Genomic DNA, 22,058 nt, shown 5'->3' with positions numbered 1-22,058 from the left:
TGCCCTATCCATGATGGAAGTAGTCCAATGTAATCAAACTGCCACCAGGTAGCTGGCCAATCACTCTGGAGAATTGTGCCATATCAGAGACTCAGTGTTGGTTTCTGCTGCTGGCAGATTGAACACTCAGCGGTGGCTGTGGTCTGCTTGGCCTTGGTGAGTGAAAATCCACATTGTTGAGCCAACATATAACCTCCATCCCTGCCACCAGGGCCACTTTTTTAATGAGCCCATTGGGTGATGATAGGACTGGCTGGGGAAAGAGGCTGACTGGTATCCACAGAATGGGTTATCCTATCCACCTGATTATTAAAATTCTCCTTTGCTGAGGTCACCCTTTGGTGAGCATTCACATGGGACACAAATATCTTCATGTTTTTTGCCCATTCAGAGAAGTCTATCAATATACATCTTCCCTAAATTTCCTTGTCACGAATTCTCCAATCATGTTCCTTCAAATTCCCTAACCCAGCCAAATCATGGGCCATAGCTCATGAATCAGTATATAATCACACTTCTGGCCATTTCTCTTTCCAAAGTGAACAACCAGACACATTGCTTGAAGTACTGCTCATTGGAGGGATTTCCTTTCACCAGTGTCCTTCAGGGATATCCCAGAAAGGGGCCATAGTACAGCAGCTGTCCACTTTTCAATGGTGCCTGCATATAATGCAAAACCACTGTAAACCAGGCCCAAGTCCTCTCTTCCTCTGTCAATTGATTGTAGGGAACTTCCCATGAGGCCATAGGTGCAGGCTGGAGGAGAGAATGCAATGTATCAAGAGCGGGGACCACAGGCATTTGGACCACTTCTTCCTGTTACTTACTTGTTCCTTCAGAGTCAACTCAGACCCAATCACTTATATAGCACTTTCATTTTATGATGATTTGATGCTGTGCATGCTCAACTTTATGGCTTCATAGGTCAAATAGTACTCAGTTCATGACGGGAAGCTCAGACGGCAGAGTAACTTGGCAGCCCATGGTTAAGTGTTCAGTCTCTAAGCCCCAGTAGCAGGCCAGGAGATGTGTTTCTCAAAAACAGAGTAGTTACCTGCAGAGAATGGCAGAGCTTTGCTCCAATATCCTAAAGGTCTGCAATGTGATTCACCTATAGAGGCCTGCCACAGTCTCCAAACAGAATCCTTATCTACCACTGACACTTCAAGCACCATTGGATCTACTTGATTATATGACACAAGCAGCAGAGTAGCTTGCACAGCAGCCTAGATCTGTTATGAAACCTTCTCCTGGTCTGGGCCCCACTCAAAACTAACAGCTTTTCAGGACACTGGATAATACACTTATATGTTGCCTCCAAAATCCAAAGAGGCACACCAGGTATTGTGACTCTTTTTTGGTTGTGGGAGGGGCCAGATGCAACAACTTATCCTTCACCTTAGAATATGCCTCATGCCACTGGATCCTTAGAAATTACACTGAGGTAGAAGGTCCCAGAATTTTTGTCAGATTTATTTCCCACTCTCTGGCATGCAAATATGTTACCAATAAGTCGAGAATAGTTGCTACTTCTTGCTCATTAGGTCCAATTAGCATATGCCATCAGTGTTATGGACCAGTGTGATATCTTGCAGAAGGAAAAGGTGATCAAGGTCCCTGAAAACTAAATTATGACATAGGTCTGGAGAGTTAATATACCTTTGAGGTAGAACAGTGAAAGTGTATTGCGGGACTTGCTATCTGAAAGCAAACTGCTTCTGGTGGAACTCATTAACAGGGATGGATAAAAAGGCATTTTGCAGATCAATAGCTGCATACCAGGTACCAGGATATGTATTAATTTGCTCAAGCAATGAAACCACATTTGGTACAGCAGCCACAATTGGAGTCATGACCTGGTAAAGCTTATGATAATCTACTGTCATTCTCCAAGATCTATCTGTCTTCTACACAGGCCAAAGAGGAGAAGTGAATGGGGATGTGGTGGGAATCACCACCCATGCATCCTTCAAGTACGTGATAGTAGCACTCATCTCTACAATCCCTCCAGGAGTGTAGTACTGCTTTTGATTTTCTATTTTCCTACATAGAAGCAGTTATAGTGGCTTCCGCTTGGCCATTCCCGCCATAATAGTCCTCACTCCAAAGGTCAGGGAACGAACTGTGGGGATTCTGCCAGCTGTTGAGTATATCTATTCTAATTATGCATTCTAGAACTGGAGAAATAACCACAGAATGAGTTTTGGGACCCTCTGGGGCCACTTTGAGATGAACCTGAGCTAAAACTCCATTAATCATTTGACCTCCACAAGCCCCTACTCTGGTGGGCCAGAGTGACATTTTGAGTCTTCTGGAATCAGTGTCAGTTCACAGCTAGGGCCCAATTGTCCCCAAAGGCTCTGATTATTTCATTTTCCCCAATGCACAGTTACCCTGGAAAAAGGCCATCAGTCCCTTTGGGAAAGGCTGGGAAAAGGATTAAAAGTACAAATTTTCGGTAGTTTACCAGGTTGCATGCTCAAGGGGATCCAGCCTCCCTTTCATTCAATGGATTCTGGGTCTGTAATCTGCCTAAAGTCTGGGAATTAACTGAGGGACCATGACTCTCTGCTTTTATGATTCAGGTTAGACTTTTGTTCACTTGACCTAGAATTTTTCTGCTTGTACAGATCAAGTAAGAATTTAGCAGATCTCCTATCTATTTCACTTCTAGGAACACCATCATCAATTAGCCAACACCATAAGTCTGCATGAGGCAGATTATTCTAATTGCAGCTTTGACTCTGCTGTCCACTATGCTAATTACTTTTACCTTGCTTTTAGCGACTGAGTATCCTCATTTGGCCCCTGTCACCTGGGGATCCAACTACTCCCATTGCATTTAGGTTTCCCAATCCAGTGGCTGCAGTTCCCACTGTGAAGTCTGGCCCACAAAGAGCGATCACAGAGCTCTTCAAGAATGCCAGGGTTCCCATCACAAATTTATTTCTCACAGTATTGATGAAAGATGTGCCTTCTGGACCCTCTTAGAGTGAATGAGTAGTTCTTAAATGACAAATCTATTCTAACATTCAACACCCCTAAACCTCTGAATCCTTTCCTTTACATTAAACCAAGACAGACCTCGTATTTCCAATTTACTCACTGTAGGCCACCTATTGGCCCATGTTTCAACCAACCAACCAACCAAACTGGTAGAGCCTTTCCTAACTCCCCAAGTTGCAATATTAAATGGAGAATCTCTGTTTAGGGAGCACATATCAATAAATTCGGCCAAATGCAACTTTACATTCTTCCACCATGATCCCATACCCTTTGTATCCATTCCCACACATGTTCCCTGGATTTCTGTCTGTATAAATTAGAAATAGTTCTTTTGGAGTGTAGTGCACCTTCTCATAGGTCATACTTTGTACCTCACCTTTAGAGGCCTGCTAGGACTTAAGTCCAGTTACAGGTCTAGAAGGAAAAAAGATTGGTGGGGATAGGTCCTGAGGATAATCAGTATTGTCTTGCTTGGCACTTGCCTCTGGAGAGGCCATTACAGTTTCCTCAGACTATACAGGGTTAATTCCCACAAACCTCAGATGACAGGGATGGAGAGGCTGATACCACTGGTGGTGGGGAAGCCACTTTTGCTAAGGATGGGGAGGCTGCTTCCATTGCGGGTAGTGAGGTCTCTTCCACTGGCAAAGAAAATTCATCAAAATTTAGAGACTCAACATCTCCAGCTTCATCAAGGTCTTCCTACTGTCCCATCTCTGCTTACAACCCTAACCAATGCCCTCACATTAGCAGTAGGCATCCTGTGAGACTGTGAATTCAATTTATGTTGTAATTCAGCCAGTGCAGGATGAGATTCTGCATTTGACTTTCAGCAATCTCAGCCCTGAGGCTATAGGAGATGAGGGTCTCCTTCAGGGAACACACAGGTGCTTTTAGGTCATTTATGCTGTACTTGAGCTGGAAATTCAAATCCCTGAGCTCATCCTTTCCTTTCACTACTTTGTCCAATAACATAAGGAGCAACCACTCAATCTCATTGTATTCATTAGTTTCCCACTAATGTTCAAAAGTATCATACATGTAGTCACCTAGCTCCTTGCTTCTTATAGGTAGTTGATTAGGAGTATCCAATGCAGATACTTTGTGTATCTCTACTGTCAGTTCATGCTATGGACTATCAGTGCTGTCTTTACTACTAGATATAAAGCCATTATCATCTTTAAATCTAATCAGATTAAAGAGCCAATTCCAGAAACCCCAGAACCAATATATAAAACTCATCCTTAAAATTCTGTTCCTCTAGAACCACTCATTACCAAAATCTCCAGAAAAACAAAACCAATAGGATATATAGATATAGATGTATATCCATATCTCTGTCTATCTATCTATCTATCTACATACCTATCAAAAGATGTATTATAAGGAATTAGTTTATACAATTATGGAGGTTGAGAAGTCCCACAGTCTGTAGTCTGCGAGCTGAACACCCAGGAAGTCCAGTGGTGTACTCACAGTCTGAGTCCAAAGGCCGGAGAATCAGAAGTACCGATGGTGTAAGTCTCAGTCTGAAGACAGGAAAGAATCAATGTCCCAGCTCAAACAGTCAAGCAGAGAGAGCAAATTCTCCCTTTCTCCACCTTTTGTTCTCTTCAGGCACTCAGCAGACTGAATAATGCCCACCCACATCTGGGAAAGCAATCTGCTTTCCTCAATCTACCTATTCAAATGACAGTCTCACCCCAAAACACCCTCACAGACACACCCAGAAAAATGTTTAATCAAATATCTGGGCACTCTGTAACCCAGTCAAGCTGACAGATAAAATTACACATCACTGAATGGAAAGGTCTCCCATTCATTGATAACAACCAGTACTTCCAAATAAGAGTTTGTTTGCCTCTCTGAGCCTCAGTTTTTTAACTGTTGAAAGGGGATATTATGGGGCCTGCCCAGTGGTGCAAGCAGTTAAGTGCGCGCGCTCCGCTGCAGCGGCCCGGGGTTCGCCGGTTCGGATCCCAGGCATGCACCGATGCACCGCTTGTCAAGCCATGCTGTGGCAGTGTCCCATATAAAATAGAGGAAGATGGGCATGGATGTTAGCCCAGGGCCAGTCTTCGTCAGCAAAAAAGAGGAGGATTGGCATCGAATGTTAGCTCAGGGCTGGTCTTCCTCAAAATAAAAGGGGCTATTAATACATAACTCATGTGTTTGTTGTTATGAATAAATGACATAATATAGGCAAAAGACTTGTCCCATGCCATGTACTCAATAAGAATTCAAGATATTTTTTTCAGCAAGTTGGAGGATTTTCAAGACACTTAAGATCACACTACTGAGCTGTTGCCATCCCTCTGTATCAAACATACTTCCCCCAGGAAGTCTTCCTCTTAGGCTGTCATAGTGGCTAGAATACCAACATCAATCATTTCTCTGAACAAAGAACAATTCTTCTTTGAAAGAAAGACTCTTTCAAAACATAACTGAAGTAATGCAAAGGGTCGGATTGTCAAAACATATTCATAAGAATCAGATATCTTTTTTGATACCAAACCTGAATAAAACTGAAAAGAATACAGAAAATAAGAAGGCACAGGGAAAGCATACAGAAATCTGAGACTGTCAAGATCCTCCCTTGGAGCATAAAGGCAAGCTTTGGCCCAGATTTAATATTTGAGAACTCTAAATAATGTATACAGGGCATCAATTCCACAAAGAGAGCTATTTTAATCATGAAATATTTTTATTTTGTACTTAAACAATTATAGGATAGACTGACAATTTCCAGTAGGCCATGCTCCATAAATTCATTCATTCCAAACTTATTTACCAGGAGCAACCTAGACATACTCCACTAAAAGAATTCTAAGGATAAAGTAATATTTCCACTAATTAACACTACCTGAAGGTCTGATTAGTATGTTTACAAGATTTGACCTCATGATTTCTTCATGGCCTGGACATCTCCAGGATAGAGATGAGTTACATATCAATGCTTTGACTTTCTCACATAAAGTTAGATAAAAACAACATATAATTTCATTCATGTATATTAAAATTACATGTATAGCAGGCTAGCCCAGTGGCATATCGGTTAAGTGCGTGCACCACACTGTGGCGGCCCAGGGTTCGGATCCCAGGTACACACTGATACACCGCTTGTCAAGCCACGCTGTGGCGGCATCCGTAGGAAGTGGAGGAAGACAGGCACGGATGTTAGCCCAGAGCCAGTCTTCCTCAGCAAAAAGAGGAGGATTGGCAACAGATGTTAGCTCAGGGCTAATCTTCCTCACAAAAAAAAAAAAAAAATCACATGTATAGCATTTTCCTATTCTGACACCAACCAGTATTTGGTGGTGGTGGTGTGTGTTTGTGTGTGTGTGTGCGTATAACGCAGATATGAAAGTTTTATTAGATTAAAATAGGCAGTAGAGAAGTATATAGTGTATATCCAGGAAATCTAATCATCTTATAGCTTATCTGGGCAAAAATAATCCACATACACCAAGGTCAAAGTCCCATTGGAGAAGAATCCTGTCCCCACATTGTTTTCCATATTTACAGGAACAAGGTGGAGGAGGGAAAGCTATGTGAATTGTGACAATGGAAGTTTCCTTGTCCAGAAAGTGGCCTGGTTAGAATGGGTCAGCCTCTAGAACACAGATGCTCTATCAGCCCATTCTTCTCTTGGGCTAACTCAGATCTATCGAGCAGGTTCTCCATTAAACTCTCAAAATGAGAAAGGACATGAGCCCCCAGGGCCATTCAGATCTTTCCTCAACCCACTTCTCAGAACTCTGCTGACACTAGGTTGCAGGGATTTTCCACAATCAATAAGGAGCAAGTAATAGATTTTGAGTCACAAAAATTAGAACTGGGATTGTTAACTTACTAGATGATTATTATTCAAACAAAGGTGCAGTTAGGTTTTTGTTTCCTCTTAAATGCCTTCTGATTCTTATTAATACATATTGCCTTAAGAAATCCAGATTTAGTCCAATATAACAAGTGTCAGAATAAGTCTCCACACAACCAATCTAGGCTTCTACAGCAGGGTTCTGTTGTTAAGATTTATATTAATTAAAAGGCAAAATTACTAGTGATGAAATGTTACTACTTTTTAAGGAAAATAAATCTTAAAATTTAACATTTGGCGGAAAAAAGATCAATTCTTTCCGGCTCTGTCACTGAGAAGGGTCATCACCGTTGTGAGGCAAGTCATGTTAACACAAGCCATGGATTACATTTCAAAATGTAAACTCAATTTAAAATATCAAGGACTTGAGAATATACTTTTATCCATTTTTATATAAATTAAGACTCATTCCTAGGGATGTTTTACTTTATTCTGCCATCTCATAAATAGAGTAACAATAAAAGGTAAGAAGAGCAGAGTAGAGATACATGGGAAGAGGTCTGAAGAGAACAAACGTTTGCTGTTTGAGCCACAGATCAATCTGGGGTATTTTGTTATAGCAGCCCAAGCTAGACAGACAATAAGTTTGCATTAATAAGGGTACTGAAACATATCTGAATCCTGAATAACATCCTGAAAATATGAAATTATCTAAGTCAATGGTTTTCATATTTGCTTCAATATTTATTCATAAAATATATTTAACACTTTTCCTTATTTAATTGTTTTATCTTGGCCATTTTAACTTGATTTGATTTTGAAAAATAAATTATACACTTCACCTCACATTTGAGACCAGGTTGCAATGTACTGTAACTGCTTTTAAATTTCTAGTGAATTCTACCACAAAGGTGAGGCACTTAATCTGTAAGATATCTTTTGATGTTTAGACATTGATGACACTAGATAAGTGTAGGTTATTATTCTTGATATTAATATTTATGCTATGATACTAAGTGGGAAAGAGTATCATTTAAAAATTCATTGTAAGCCTACTACCATTGAGATTAAGAATGATAGTTCAAAATAATAATTCATGGCTCATTTCTGTCTGTAAATACAAAATTTGAAAGTTAAGTCTAATTAGAAAATAGCATCATAATTCTTACAAATGATCCATAACCTGAATTGTGATTCTTTTTTCCTTTCTTTGCAATTCTGTTCTGTTATAGCTTTATTTCCCTTATGACATTTTGATTCCACCTATGGAGGTTTTCTCTAAAAAGAAGTGTCAATCCTAATCAGGTCTAAATTCTCCTTGGTAACATATTTTATGTTAAATTTGAGGTGGACAGAGGAGGAGGAATCTCATTTCCAACAGAACAGGCACCTGCTAGTCAGTTACCTAAATATAGCTATCACGTGGCTTTATGCCATGGGGAAAATCTTCTGTACATTTTAGAAATTCAAAAATTTTTAGTAATAAAAATCATTTTCAAATAGTTCTTTTGGTAATAATATATTTAAATCACTTTAAATGACACATTTACCACTGATGGTTTTCTTTTCCTTTTTTTTTTCTTTTTGTAAATTTCCATTGCTAATGATTTTCCCTGGACAATATCCTATTTCATCTATTTTGTAAAAGGTTTATGCAAATACAGAGATTGCATATGTCCCCTTTTACTTTTAGAGAAAGGCTTCTGTGCATTTAAAAATCTTTAATCGTTCTATCATCCTCTTTTCAACTAAACCCATTAAATATACATAAATCAGTTTGAGGGTAGAAAGGAGTTTTGACTACATAAGATGCAATATGACACTTTACAGTTAATTTGAGTTTTAATTTAGCTTCATTATATAGAAAATGACACTCTAGGCCTGATATACAATTCAGGAGTAGCCAGTAAGACAATTATTGGAACTTATTCTTACAGCATTCTGAGCAGATGTATAAAGTCTGTGACAACATAAGCAATCTATTATAATATTGAACATATGACTCATGACACACTTTAGCAATTATCAATTGGTTTTTCCTTACCTGAAGAGGCAGAGATCATCTCTTTCTTATATTAAACACAAAGAAAAGCAAGTAATATTTATAAATAATTAGGGAAAAAGTTGTTGTCATCTGCAAGAAAATTACTAGGCCCTATTTTTAACTTTACTGTTTATTTATTTCAGGTTTTTTTGAGGAAGATTGGCCCTGCGCTAACATCTGTTGCCAATCTTCCTCTTTTTTCTTTTTTCTCCCTAATGCCCCAGTACATAGTTATGTATCATAGTTATAGAGTTGTAGCTCTTCTATATGGGATACCGCCCCAGCATGGCTTGATGAGCAGTGAGTAGGTCCAGGCCCAGGATCCAAACCTGCAAACCCCGGGTGGCGGAAGAGGAATGCGTGAACTTAACCACTATGCCACCGAGCTGGCCTCCTTATTTTTAACTTTTATTTTGAAATAATAATAGATTCACAAGAAGTTACAACGATAGTACACACACGTCCCATGCACCCTCTACCCATTTTCCCCAATAGTTATATCCTCCGTAATTATAATAGAATATCAAAACCAGATATTGATATTGATACAGTCAATGTTTAAAGTTTTATGCGATTTACCATATGTGTAGACTCATGCCCCCCTCAATATAATCAAGATATAGCTCTATTCCATCAGCCCAAAGGGCTCCCTCGTGCTACCCCTTTAGAGTCACATTCACCTCTTCCCCTTCACCATCGGTAGTGGGTTGAATAGGATCCCTCAAAAATGCATTTGCACCCAGAATCTCAGAATGGGACCTTTTTTGGATATAGAGTCTTTTCAGAAAGAAGTAGTTAATGATCTTGAGGTAAAATCATCCTATATTTATGGTGGAACCTAAATCCAGTGCCTGTGGTCCTTATAAGAAGAGAAGAGGACACAGAAAAACACAGAGCAGAACGCCATGTGAAGACAGGCAGAGATTGGAGTTATGCAACAACAAGCCAAGGAATGCGAAAGGTTGTTGGCAGCCACCAGAAACTAGGAGAGGCATAGACCAATTCCTTTCTCAGAGCCTCGAGAGGGAACCCCACCAACACCTTGATTTCAGACTTCTGGCCTCCAGAACTGTGAGAATAAATTTCTGTTGTTTTAAGCTACCTGGTTTGCAGCACTTCGCTACAGCAGCCTAGGAAACTAAATAAACCATCCTTAAATTCTGACTACTATTACTATGTTCTCTATCTCTATAATTTTGTCATTTATAGAATGCTATATAAATGGAATCAAACAGTATGTGACCTTTCGAAATAGGCTTCTTCACTCTGAATAATACCCTTGAGATCTGTCCAAGTTCCTACATGTATCAATAGTTCATTCCCTTTTTTTGCAGAGGAGTATTCCAGAGTGTAGCTCTAGCAGTGGTTGTTTAATCATTCACCTATCTAGAGACGTTTTGATTGCTTCCAGGTTTTGGCTATTACAAATAGAGCTGCTATGAACACTCATGCACAGGTTTTTGCATGCTTTAATTTCTCAGGAATAAATGTCCAGGAGTGTGATTGCTGGGTCATATGGTAAGTATATGTTTAGTTTTGTTTTTTTTTTTTAAAGAAATTGCCAAATTACTTTTCAGTGACTATACCGTTTTGGATTCTGACCAGCAATATATTAGAGATCTAGTCTCTCTGTATCCTTGCCAGCATTTGGTATTGTCATTATGGTTTATTTTAGTTGACGTAATAGATGTGGAATGATATCTCTTCATGGTCTTAATTTGCATTTCCCTAATGGCTAGTGATATTGAACATCCTTTCATGTGCTTATTTGCCATCTGTATATCCTCTTCAGTAAAATGTCTCATCATGTCCTTTACCCATTATCTAATTGAATTGCTTTGTTTTCTGTTTGTTTTTCTTAAGAGTCATAAGACAAAGGTGGAGAGAAAAGGGTAAACCAGGTCCTTAGGACCTGAGGACAGTGGTGATTTCTCTGGATTTTCTTTCACCTCATATATATCAAACTGAGTAGCTGGGTACTGATGAAGGCACCAAACCAGAAATGTCAATGGACATAGACCAAAAAAAAAAAAAACCTAAGAAAAGCTTTTCTCTCTAGTCAAAGGAGCAGGAAAAGGGCAGGCTAGCAAGACAGAAGACTTCTAACATAACCAATCTATTTTAGGCAAGCATCAAAGAAAAACCTGTGGCCCCAGAACTGGCTCCCCAAGAAGTCCAAGTGGAAAGCCTAGACATACACACTAACCAGAATGTAATGACTCACTCCCAATTTCCACCAGGGTGGTGTGAGAGTATGGAGATGGAACTCTCATCCCAAATTAGTGGTAATGAGCCCCTAGTATGATGTCAGTGGAGACCACAAGGGGAGCCTATACTTCTATCCCCATATGTCAGTGAGGAGGTCTCCTTCCTCTCTCCAAAGGGCTAGTTTCAGAGGAGGCCTAGGGAAGATCAGGATTTCCACCACTACTCAGCAGTAACAAGGTGACCTCATCCTCTCAGCTAGGGTACTATCAACAGAGATCGAGTAGGGAGACTGAAAGAGCAAACCAGCACAGCAACCTGTCCAGCCACCTGCCCAGCCGTGAGGAGGAGTCCCTCTCTGCCCGACCCTGGATGTCAAAGGAAGACAGTGGAAAACCTAGACTCCAACCACATCCAGCAGTTATGAGAAACTGTCCTCATCTCCCACAACTTGGAGTCGTATCAGAGGAGGACTGCTAAAACACAAGATTTAAATAATATCTACAGTCTCATAGAAAATGCTCCAAATGTACAGGTTTTGAGAGAAAATCACTCATCATGCCAAGAATGAGGGAGATCTCAATTTCAATGAGAAAAGACAATCAACAGATGGCAACAACAAGATGACACCAATATGAGAATTGCCTGACAAGAATTTAAAAGCAGTCATCATGAAACAACAACAAGCAATTACAAATATCCCTGAAACAAATAAAGAATACAAAGTTTTAGCAAAAAATAGAAGATACAAAGAAGATTCAAGTGGAAACTTTAGACTGAAAATTGCAATGACCAAAATTTTTAAAACTCAATGAATGGGCTCATCAGCAGAATGGAGAAAAAAGATGAAAGAATCAGAGAACTTGAGATGAAACAACAACAATTACCCAATCTGAACATCTGAACAATGATAAAATCGACTGAACAAAAACAACAAAATGAACAGAGACTCAGGAACATGAAAGAATACAACAAAAATGTCTACCATTTATGTTATTGGAGTCCCACAGGGTAGGAGAAAAATATTGGCCCTGAAAAAGTATTTGAAGAAACAATGGCTGAAAATTTCCCGAATTTGGCAAAAGACATGTATAGACTCAACTCAGTTAAGAGTACCTTGAACGGAATATCTCAAAATAAATATAAGCCGTTACACATCATAGTCAAACTTCTAAAAATTAAAGACCAGGAAAAACTCTTGAAAGCAGCCAGAAATAAAGGGAAAAAAACCCAAAACTTATTACCTAGAGGGGAAAAAAGGTTTGAATAAAGGATTTGAATAACAGAGGGTTTCTCATGATAACCTAGTGAGGTCAGAAAGAAGTGGTACATTTTTCAAGTGCTAAGGAAAAAGAAAACTGTCAAACAGGAATTCTATATCAAGTGACAATATACTTTAGAAATAAAGTGGGAAAACAGTGCGGAGGTTCCTCAAAAAATTAAAAATAGGACTACCATATGATTTAGCAATCCCATTTCTGGGTATATAGCCAAAAGAAATGAAAATAGGATATTGAAGAGATATTAGCACTCCTATATTCATTGCAGCATTATTCACAATAGCCAACATACTGAAACAACTTAAGTTTCCCAATGGATAAATGGATAAAGAAGACGTAATATATATATATACATATATATACACACAATGGAATATTATTCAACTATGAGAAAGAAGGAAATCCTGTCATTTGCACCAACATGGAAGTACCTTGAGGGCATTATGCTAAATGAGTGAGATAAGGGCAACAAGTCAGACAGAGAAAGACAAATACTGTGATGATATGACTTATATGTGGAATCTAAAAAAGCCAAAACAGAGACTAGAATGGTGGTTATCAGGAGCTGAGGGGTGGGAAAAATAGGGAGAGGCTGGTAAAAGGGTACAAACAAACAAAGAGGTAAATCAAGACATTTTCAGGTGATGGAAACCTAAGAAAAATTTTCACCAGTAGACCTATCCTAAAAGAATGCCTAAAAGAAATTCTTTAAACAGAAAGGAAACAAAAGTAGGAATTTTGGAAAAATAGAAAGGAAGAAATAATAAGGAAAAGCAAAGTATGGGAAATACAATAGACATGCCTCCTCCTTTTGAGTTTTCTAAATTATGTTTGATGATTGAAACAAAAGTTACAATACTCTTTAATGTATATCTTAATGTATGTAAAGAAAATATTTAAGACAATTAGATTATAGATGGAGGAAGATAAAAGGACATAAGGAAAGTAAGGCTAGTACACTTCACTTGAACTTTTAAAATGTTGACTCTAGTGGATTGTGATACATTTTGTACACATAATGTAATACAAGAGCAATGAGAAAGATATATATTTATATTTATATATATAAAGAGAGATACACATAAAACATTATAAGTCAAAATGAAAAAGTCAAAATGGAATTCTAAACAAATGTTCTACTATACCATAGGGATGTAAAAAATATGTAAACAAAGAAAAACAAATAGAGAGAACAAACAGAAATTAAAACAAAATGGCATATTTAAGCCTTAACCTATCAAAAATTACATTAAAATAAACTATGTAAAAACAATTTAAAAGACAGAGATTGGCAAAAATTGATTTAAAAAAGTGATCCAACAGGATAATGTCTACAATAAATTATCTTCAAATGTAATGATAGAGGTAGGCTGAAAAATAAAAGTATGGAAAAAAGCTATACCATGCAAAAATTAATCAAATAAAACAGAAATGGGGGATATTTTTATCAGATAAAGTAGATTTCCAAACAAAGAAAATTATCAGGGTAGAGAGGGACATTACATAATGGTAAAAGTATTAAACCACACATAACAATCCTAAATGTGCATGCACCAAACCACAGTACTAAAAAATGTATGAAGCAAAAGCTGACAGAACTAAAAAGAGAAATAAACAGTTCCAGTTATATTTGGAGATGTCAAAACCCTTTTCTCAACAATTGATAGAATAACTAGACAAAAAACCAGCAAGGATATAGAATAACTCAACAATACCACCAACCAACAGGATCTAATCATATATATAGAACACTCAAATTAACAGCACAAGGATACATGTTCTTTGCAAGGACCCAAGAAACAAATACCAAAAATAGACATACAATGGCCATAAAACAAACCTTAACAAATTTTAAAGAATTAAAATCATATAGAGTGTATTCTCTGACCACAATGGAGCCAAACTAGAAACCAATAACAGGAAAATCTCCAATGGGTTGGAAACTAAACACACACATTAATAATCCAAGAATTAAAGATGAAGTCTAAATAAAAATTAAAAAAAAAAGATGGAATTGAATGAAAATGAAAATATAGTATTTGTTGGAAGCAGCTGAAGTAATTCTGAGAGGGAAATGTATACCATGGAATGCTTCCATTAGGAAAGAGGAAAATCTCAAAAATCTAAGCCACACTCCATAAACTAGAAAAAAAAGAGCAAATTAAAAACACTAGGCAAACAGAAGGAAGGAAATGATGATGATAAGAGCAGAAAGCAATGGAATTGAAAAGAAAAAGTCAATAAAGAAAATCCATGAACTAGAGGATACCACTACAGACCCTACACATAACAAAAGCATAATAAGGTAATACTACAAACAACTACTCATATTTGACAACTTAGATGTAATGGACCAATTCCTGGAAAAGTACAAACTACCACAATGCACTCAATTTGAAATAGATAATTTGAATAGCACTCTAACTATTCAGGAAATTGAAATTTTAATTTTAAAACTCTCAAAAAAGAAATCTCCATGCCCAGATGGTTTCACTCGCAAATTCTACCAAACATTTAAAGAAGAATTAACATCAATTGTACACAATCTTGTCCAAAAATGAGAGAGGGAACACTTTCCTACTCATTTTATGAAACCAATATTATTTATCAAAACCAGAGAAAGATAATACATAAAGAGAAAAGTACAGACCATATCCCTCATGAACCTAGATGTAAAAATTCTTAACAAAATATTAGTAAATATAAATCAGTGATGTATTAAAAATTATACACCATGACCAAGTGGTGTTTATTCCAAGTATGCAAAGCTAGTTCAGAACTGGAAAATTAATGTAATCCATTATATCAACAGGCTAAAGAAGAAAAATTACATGAAAATATTAATTGATGCAGACAAAGCATTTGGAAAAAATCAACACCCATTCATGATAAAAACTCTCAGAAAAATAGCGATATAGAGGGACTTTCACAAGTAAATAAAGAACATCTACAAAAAACTTATAGCAAATATCACACCTACCTATGAAAGGCTGAAATTTTCCCACCAAAGATAGGAACAAGGCAAAGGTGCCCACAATCATCACTGCTCTTCAAAAGAGTTCTGGAAGTTCTAACCAGAACAATAAGGGAAGAAAAGGAAATAAAAGCCATACGAATTAGAGAAGATGAAATAAATCCCTCTCAATTTGCAGATACGTCTACATAGAAAACTCCAAAGACTATAAACAAACTCCTAGAAGTAACAAGTTAATTTAGCCAAGTTGCAGTATACAAGATCACCAGACAAAAATTTATTGAATTTCTAGATCCTAGAAGTGAATACTTGGAAACTGAAATCAAAAACACAATACTATCGTTGCTAAGGGCAAAGAGATGACTTATGAGCCAACTTTAACTTCATCACGAGTGTATAAGGTAGAGAGTCCGCACACCGAAGGTCCCAGAAAGGAGCTTCCCAGAAACCTCCCCAGACACTGGCTTGAGCACTGGCCCCGTACCTCGTAGACCTGGTGGGACCACCGGCACCTGACCACCAGGCTCTCCAGTGTGCATGCACAGCAAGGGTCTTCCCGCACCTGATCGAGAGACCGCGGTGGCTGGCCTGCGGCTCCAAGGGACCTGTCCTGTGCTGCTGGCTGGACCCGGTTATGGTACAGCTGTGTGGGCTGAGGTGGTACTGGGCGCTCCTAACCCTGCTGACATTGCTGCTCCCCTCCCAGGCTGAGGCAGCCGAAGAAGAACGTGGCATCCATGACTTAAAAAACAAACAAAAAACAGAATACTGTTTACAATAACTCAAAAAACATGAAATACTTTTGTATATTAGTAAAACATGTACAGGATTTGCATATCGAAAATGACAAAATGCTAATGAAATAACATCTAAATAAATTGAGAGAAATACGATTTAAATGGATTCAGAGACTCAACATAGTAAAAAAAAAAGTCAATTCTCCTCAAATTTATATACAGTCTTAATGCAATTCTTATCAAAAATTCAATGAAGATTTTTGTACATATAAAGATCATTCTAAAATTCATATGGAAATGTAACGGAACTAGAAAATCAAAACAATTTTGAAAAACAAGAATAAATTAGAAAGATGATTCTACAATAATCAAGACTCTAGTATTGGCAGAGGGATAGACACACAAATCAATGGAACAGGACAGAGAACCCAGAAATAGTCCCACCTCAGTATGTCCAGCTGATTTTTGACAGATACAACAGCAATTTAATGAAAAAATAATAGTCTTTTCAACAAATGCTCCTGGAGCAATCAGATATCCACAGACAAAAAAAAAAAAAGGTGTCCCTAAAAGCATCATAGATTCAAATATGTAACATAAAACCATAAAACTTCCAGAAGACAACATAGGAGAACATATTCTGCATCTAGGGCCTGGTGAGCAGTTCCTAGACAGTACACTAAAGAAATGATGCATAAAGAAAAAAAAGTGAAAAAATTGGACATCGTCAAATTTAAAAACTTTTTTTCTGTGAAAGACCCAATTAAGAGATGAAAAGACAAGCTACAGACAGAGAAAAAACTTGCAAACCTTTTAGCTGACAAAGGACTCCTATCTCAAATATATAAACAAATTTAGACCATTGTTTATATCTCTTTTTATAGTGTACTACATTCTAAACCTTTGTTGAAACTAATCAGCTAATTAGATTATGCCTGATACAAATGTGCCGTTTTTGTATGAGTGCAATGGGAGGTGAACTTCACGAAAAAGTAAAGTCCAAAAAATGGATATTTTTAATCTTTTGTAACTAGCAAGTAGGCAAAAGAATCATTTATTTAACTAAAATGTTAAAACATATTTTATGCCCAATAGTTTGGGCATGTTGTAGCTCGATATTCCTGGAAAGTCATCATGTATAAAGGATGCACACACATTTACCACACATTCTCTGACAAAGCCTAAACTAAATAGAATCTTTGTCCTGCACCTTTCATTTTCCCATGTAATTCTCAAGTCTTTGAGACAATGACTTGCTACAAATTTATGATTTCTTTTGTTTAAGAGTCTAGCTGGCTTCTATTATATGAAGTTTTAGAATAGGCAGAAACAATCTATGGTTAAATAAAAACCAGATCTTTGGCTTCTCAGGACCAGAGTGTGGGAAGGATGGATTAGTAAAGGGCAGTGAAGGAACTTTTGGGGATGACTGAAAGTTTCTATACTTTATAGATATAGTGGTGGATACCTGACTGTATGTATTTATCAACATTTATCAAGTGTTTAAAGCTGATGCTCCATCGAGTTTTGGGCTTTCACAGTAATTTTGAAGATCCCTCCACCTACCCTCAACATTGGGACACATTCACCAGCAGTTCTTTTGATCTTGGATGTGAAACAGGTTGTCAGCAGTGACTCCATCTTGTACTCTGGACTCCATCTTCTTAAAAATATGAAACTGTGCTGACCTTGCTAACTTGCCAAAAGGGAGTTATTTGCTGAGAAATGACTTTCTGAAGGACTGTGCAAAAATAGACTTTTTCTGGTAGCAACAAGATGTCCTTGAGTAAACCAATGAACTGTAACATAAATTTACCCTCCAATCGTAAATCTTAACCAACAACTGAGGTAATTGTTCTGGGCCCTCCTTTTTGCTAATAAAAACTCCTGACTTTTACTCCTCAGGGAGATACTTTTCTGGCTGCTGCTGGAAACTGTATTCCCCAAATTGTAATTCTAAGACCCCAAATAAATGCTCTCCTTTGTTCTGCAGCTGTGTCTTTTTTTCCAAGTTGACCTGGGTAATTCATCATCGATAGTGAGTCACTTATATTTCTTCCCTCATCTATTGGGTATTTGATACAACTCCATCCAGACTCTTTTTGGTGAGGTCTCACCATTTACTCCATCAAATTTTGAGAGCAGAGCTACTTCTTGTTTTGCCATCGGAACACGTGGCTCTAGACACAGCCTCTGGCCTTTCAATTTCTCAAGTATGAATCAGACATGACCTCCCTGTATTTTCCAAACTGAAGAGGACGAGCTCTCTAAGAAGTCCCGTTGAAACCCTCCTCAAATGACTTGAAGTTGAAAGATTCTCCCACCTGTCTTACATACTTACAACGGTCTTTAAAGAAATCCTTTTTCTGATATAAAACCCCTCTCTTGTCTTGATAAGGATTATAAAAGCAGTTCTTGGTTATCTCTTCTACAAGTCTTATTCATGTCGTCGAGCACCTTATTTTGGAATACAGATATTCCTCAACTTATGATAGGGTTATGTCCCAATAAACCCACTGTTAAGTTGAAAATATCATAAGTTGAAAATGCGTTTAATACATCTCACCTACCGAACATCATAGCTTAGCCTAGCCTACCTTAAATGTGCTCAGAACACTTACATGAGCCTACATTTGGGCAAAATCATCTAACACAAAGCCTAGTTTAAAGTAAAGTGTTGAATATCTCAAGTAATTTATTGAATACTGTACTGAAAGTGAAAACAGAATGGTTGTATGGGTACAGATTGGTTGTAAACATATCAGTCTTTTACCCTTGAGACTACGTGGCTGACTGGGAGCTACGGCTCACTGCCGCTGCCTAGCATCACAAGAGAGTATCAGACTGCATATCACTAACTAGGGGTAAAAAATATAATTCAAAATTTGAGATGTTTCCACTGAATGCATTTCCCTTTTGCACCGCCATGAAGTTGAAAAATTGTTAAGTCGAACCATCGTAAGTTGGGGATCTGTATAGGAGAATTTGTCTTCCTTTTCTTGGAACATTAGTCAAAACTGATATAAAACTTCCCATTTTAATATTTTATTATATTTTAGAAAAATAAAATATATAATAAAAATTCAAATATTAAAAATATATACAAAAAAATGTTTTCATCCCAGCCCATACCCTTAAGTCTTCCTCCGCATATATAACCATTCTTAACATTTTATTGTACTATATATGTACAGGTACACACATATGAGTAAAATACAAACAACGATACACGTCATGTGTCACACATTATTTTGCAACATGTTTTCTTCACTCAAAGATATATTTAGCAATGTTTTTTACATCAATGTAGAGATTTATCTCAATTTTAGTGGCTGCATGGTATTTCCTTGTGTGAATATAACCAATCTCCTATTGCAGGATATTTAATATTTTTTCAGCCTTTTAATGTTACAAACACTCCAGCAATGAAGAAACTTTAATGTGTTTTCCAGGACACACATAAGTTTATTTTATATGGTAAAAAAAAAAACTAGAATTAAAATTAAGAGACCAAAGGGTATTATGATTGTATATTTTGATAGATATTACCAAATTGCTCCAAACTTGTCAGACCAATTTACATTTATAGTCATGGGAGCTAACAGTTTCTCTACACCCTCAGAACACTGTGTGATCAAACACTGGATTATAACAATGTGATAGAACAAAAGCAATACCTCATCCTCATTTTAATACAAATCATGTTCTTTTTATATTTTCTATTTAGCTGCTGATCTTTTTCTCTTTGTGATTTGTTCAAACTCTGGTTATATTAAGTCTACCACTTATACTGTAATTTCTCCTCCATTTTATATTTTATATTATCACTTCATGGTATTTTTGCTGTGCAGTAATTTTTATGTCCTATTTTTTAATACCTTTTTTCACAGATTCTAGGAATTGCATCTTGCTTATAAATGTTATTGCCACTAAAAAATACTTATGGTTTTAATGGTTATGCATAAATATTTAATTTTCTAAATCATTATAGTGTTGTCTTAAGAAGTACTGAAACTGTGCTAGGAGACATTCCTGCTCCATTCATGGTATATATACCTAACAGATAGCAGAGGGAGAAACTTTGGAACAGCCTGCATTTATGGGTAAGATAAAAGTCTTTCTCTAAGTTGTAGTCTCAATTCCCCTTACATTTTAGGCTATTAGAGAAAAATATGTCATAATAATTGTATCTTCTATCTCATAATATTTGTACACTGAAAATTACTTAAACATGCATTATTTAAATTTTTCTTGATAAGTATATGACAGATCAAAATCCAGTATAACTATCCTTATTTTTTAATTATTTTTATTTCAAGATAATTGCAGATTCACACTTAATTGTAAGAAATAATACAGAGAGATAACATGCACCCTTTACCCACTTTCCCCCAATAGCAACATCTAGCAAAACTAGAGTATAATATTACAACCAGGTACTATTCTTATTTCACAGTAGAAATATACTTAGGAATGTTTTATATCAATAATCTTCAAACAGGCAGACAGCCATTTAGATGAACATTAGAAAACTATTTGCAATAGGAAAAAAACACTAGGCATAAATTTAAGAAATGTGTGTATTAAGGAAATGTCTATATAAGGAAAACTCACAAACTTCTAAAAGACACAAAAGGAGATTTGAACAAATGAAAAAAGCACTCTATTTTCTTAGATACAAACTCAACATCATAAAGATAGTTACTTATCAATTTAACCTACTACTGACAAATGTACTGTTAGGTTTCTAAAAATTTCTTTCTGGAACTAGTTAGGTTGATCATTAAGTTTATATGAAAAAGTAGTAGCAAGACTAGTTAAGCAATCCTTAAAAGAAAGCAATAAGAACAGACTAATCCTACCTCTAACTAAGGGAATGTTATGTTTTGGAACATGAATAAACACATTCAAAAATAGACCAAGAGGGCTGGCTCTGTGGCTTGGCGGTTAAGTGCGCGCGCTCTGATGCTGGCGACCCGGGTTCGGATCCCGGGAGCGCCCCGAGGCACCACTTCTCCGTCCAACGCGAGGCCGAGTCCCACGTACAGCAACTAGAAGGATGTGAACCTATGACATACAACTATCTACTGGGGCTTTGGGGGGAAAAAACTGAATAAATAAAATCTTTAAAAAAAAAAAAAAAAAATAGACCAAGAAAAGAAGGAAATTTGGACTCTGGTAAAGATGGCCTTTTAAACCAGTAAGGTAAAGACAGACTTTTATATAAATAGTATTGTAACATCTTTACATTTTCATGGAAACAGTTAAAATTAAGTCCATTCTTCACATCAAAAATCAGCATAAATTCAAAATGGATTTCTAATTCAAAAGGAAAAAAGTAAAACCAGGAATGTACTGGAAGAAACTAATAGGTAAATTCCTTGTAACCTAGAATTAGAGAAAAATCCTCCTAACCATGACTCATACTCAGAAGAAATAAAGAAATGATTGGTAGTTGAACCAGAGAAACGAAAAGGAATAAGAAAAGTAAACTTTGGCTTGACGAGGAAAATGACCAAATGAGAAAAATATTTGTAACTTATCTCAGAGACAAAATGTTGATGTCCCTAATATAAAACGAGGTCACAGAAATTGAGTCAAAGACCAACAATTTGATAGTAATATGGGCAAAATATATGAACAAATAAATCAAAGAACAATCGATGCACATGGCTTTTAAAATCATATTTTAAAAATACCCAACCTTGCTCATAATGAACAAAAAAATAAAAAAGAAAGAAAAACTCATCATATCTAGAAATATTTAAAAGTTTGAAAACGTGTTTTGGCAGGGCTGCAGGGAAACAAGAAATATATTTTTCTGCTGGGGATTCAAAGTGGTACAACTCACAGGGAGGGGACTATACAGTATCTAAAAATAAAAGATTTATTTGCCTTCTGATCCAAGAATGTAATTTTCAGGAATTTTTACCAAATTGCAAAAATACAAAATGCCCTTAGCACAAAGATACTCATTACAACATTATTTTAAATA

The 22,058-nt window shown here is 36.8% G+C and overlaps 1 pseudogene; it reads right to left on the bottom strand.

Moving 5' to 3' along the window:
* Positions 1-17,704, bottom strand: part of LOC101395637 (myotilin pseudogene) — a 69,120-nt pseudogene extending 51,416 nt beyond the window's left edge.
* Between the last annotated feature and the right edge of the window lie 4,354 nt (positions 17,705-22,058).

This window comes from Ceratotherium simum, chromosome 4, assembly GCF_057802395.1.
Source record: "Ceratotherium simum simum isolate JZ-2026a chromosome 4, ASM5780239v1, whole genome shotgun sequence".
Taxonomy (NCBI): domain Eukaryota; kingdom Metazoa; phylum Chordata; class Mammalia; order Perissodactyla; family Rhinocerotidae; genus Ceratotherium; species Ceratotherium simum.
This window is presented reverse-complemented; position numbering and strand designations above follow the sequence as displayed.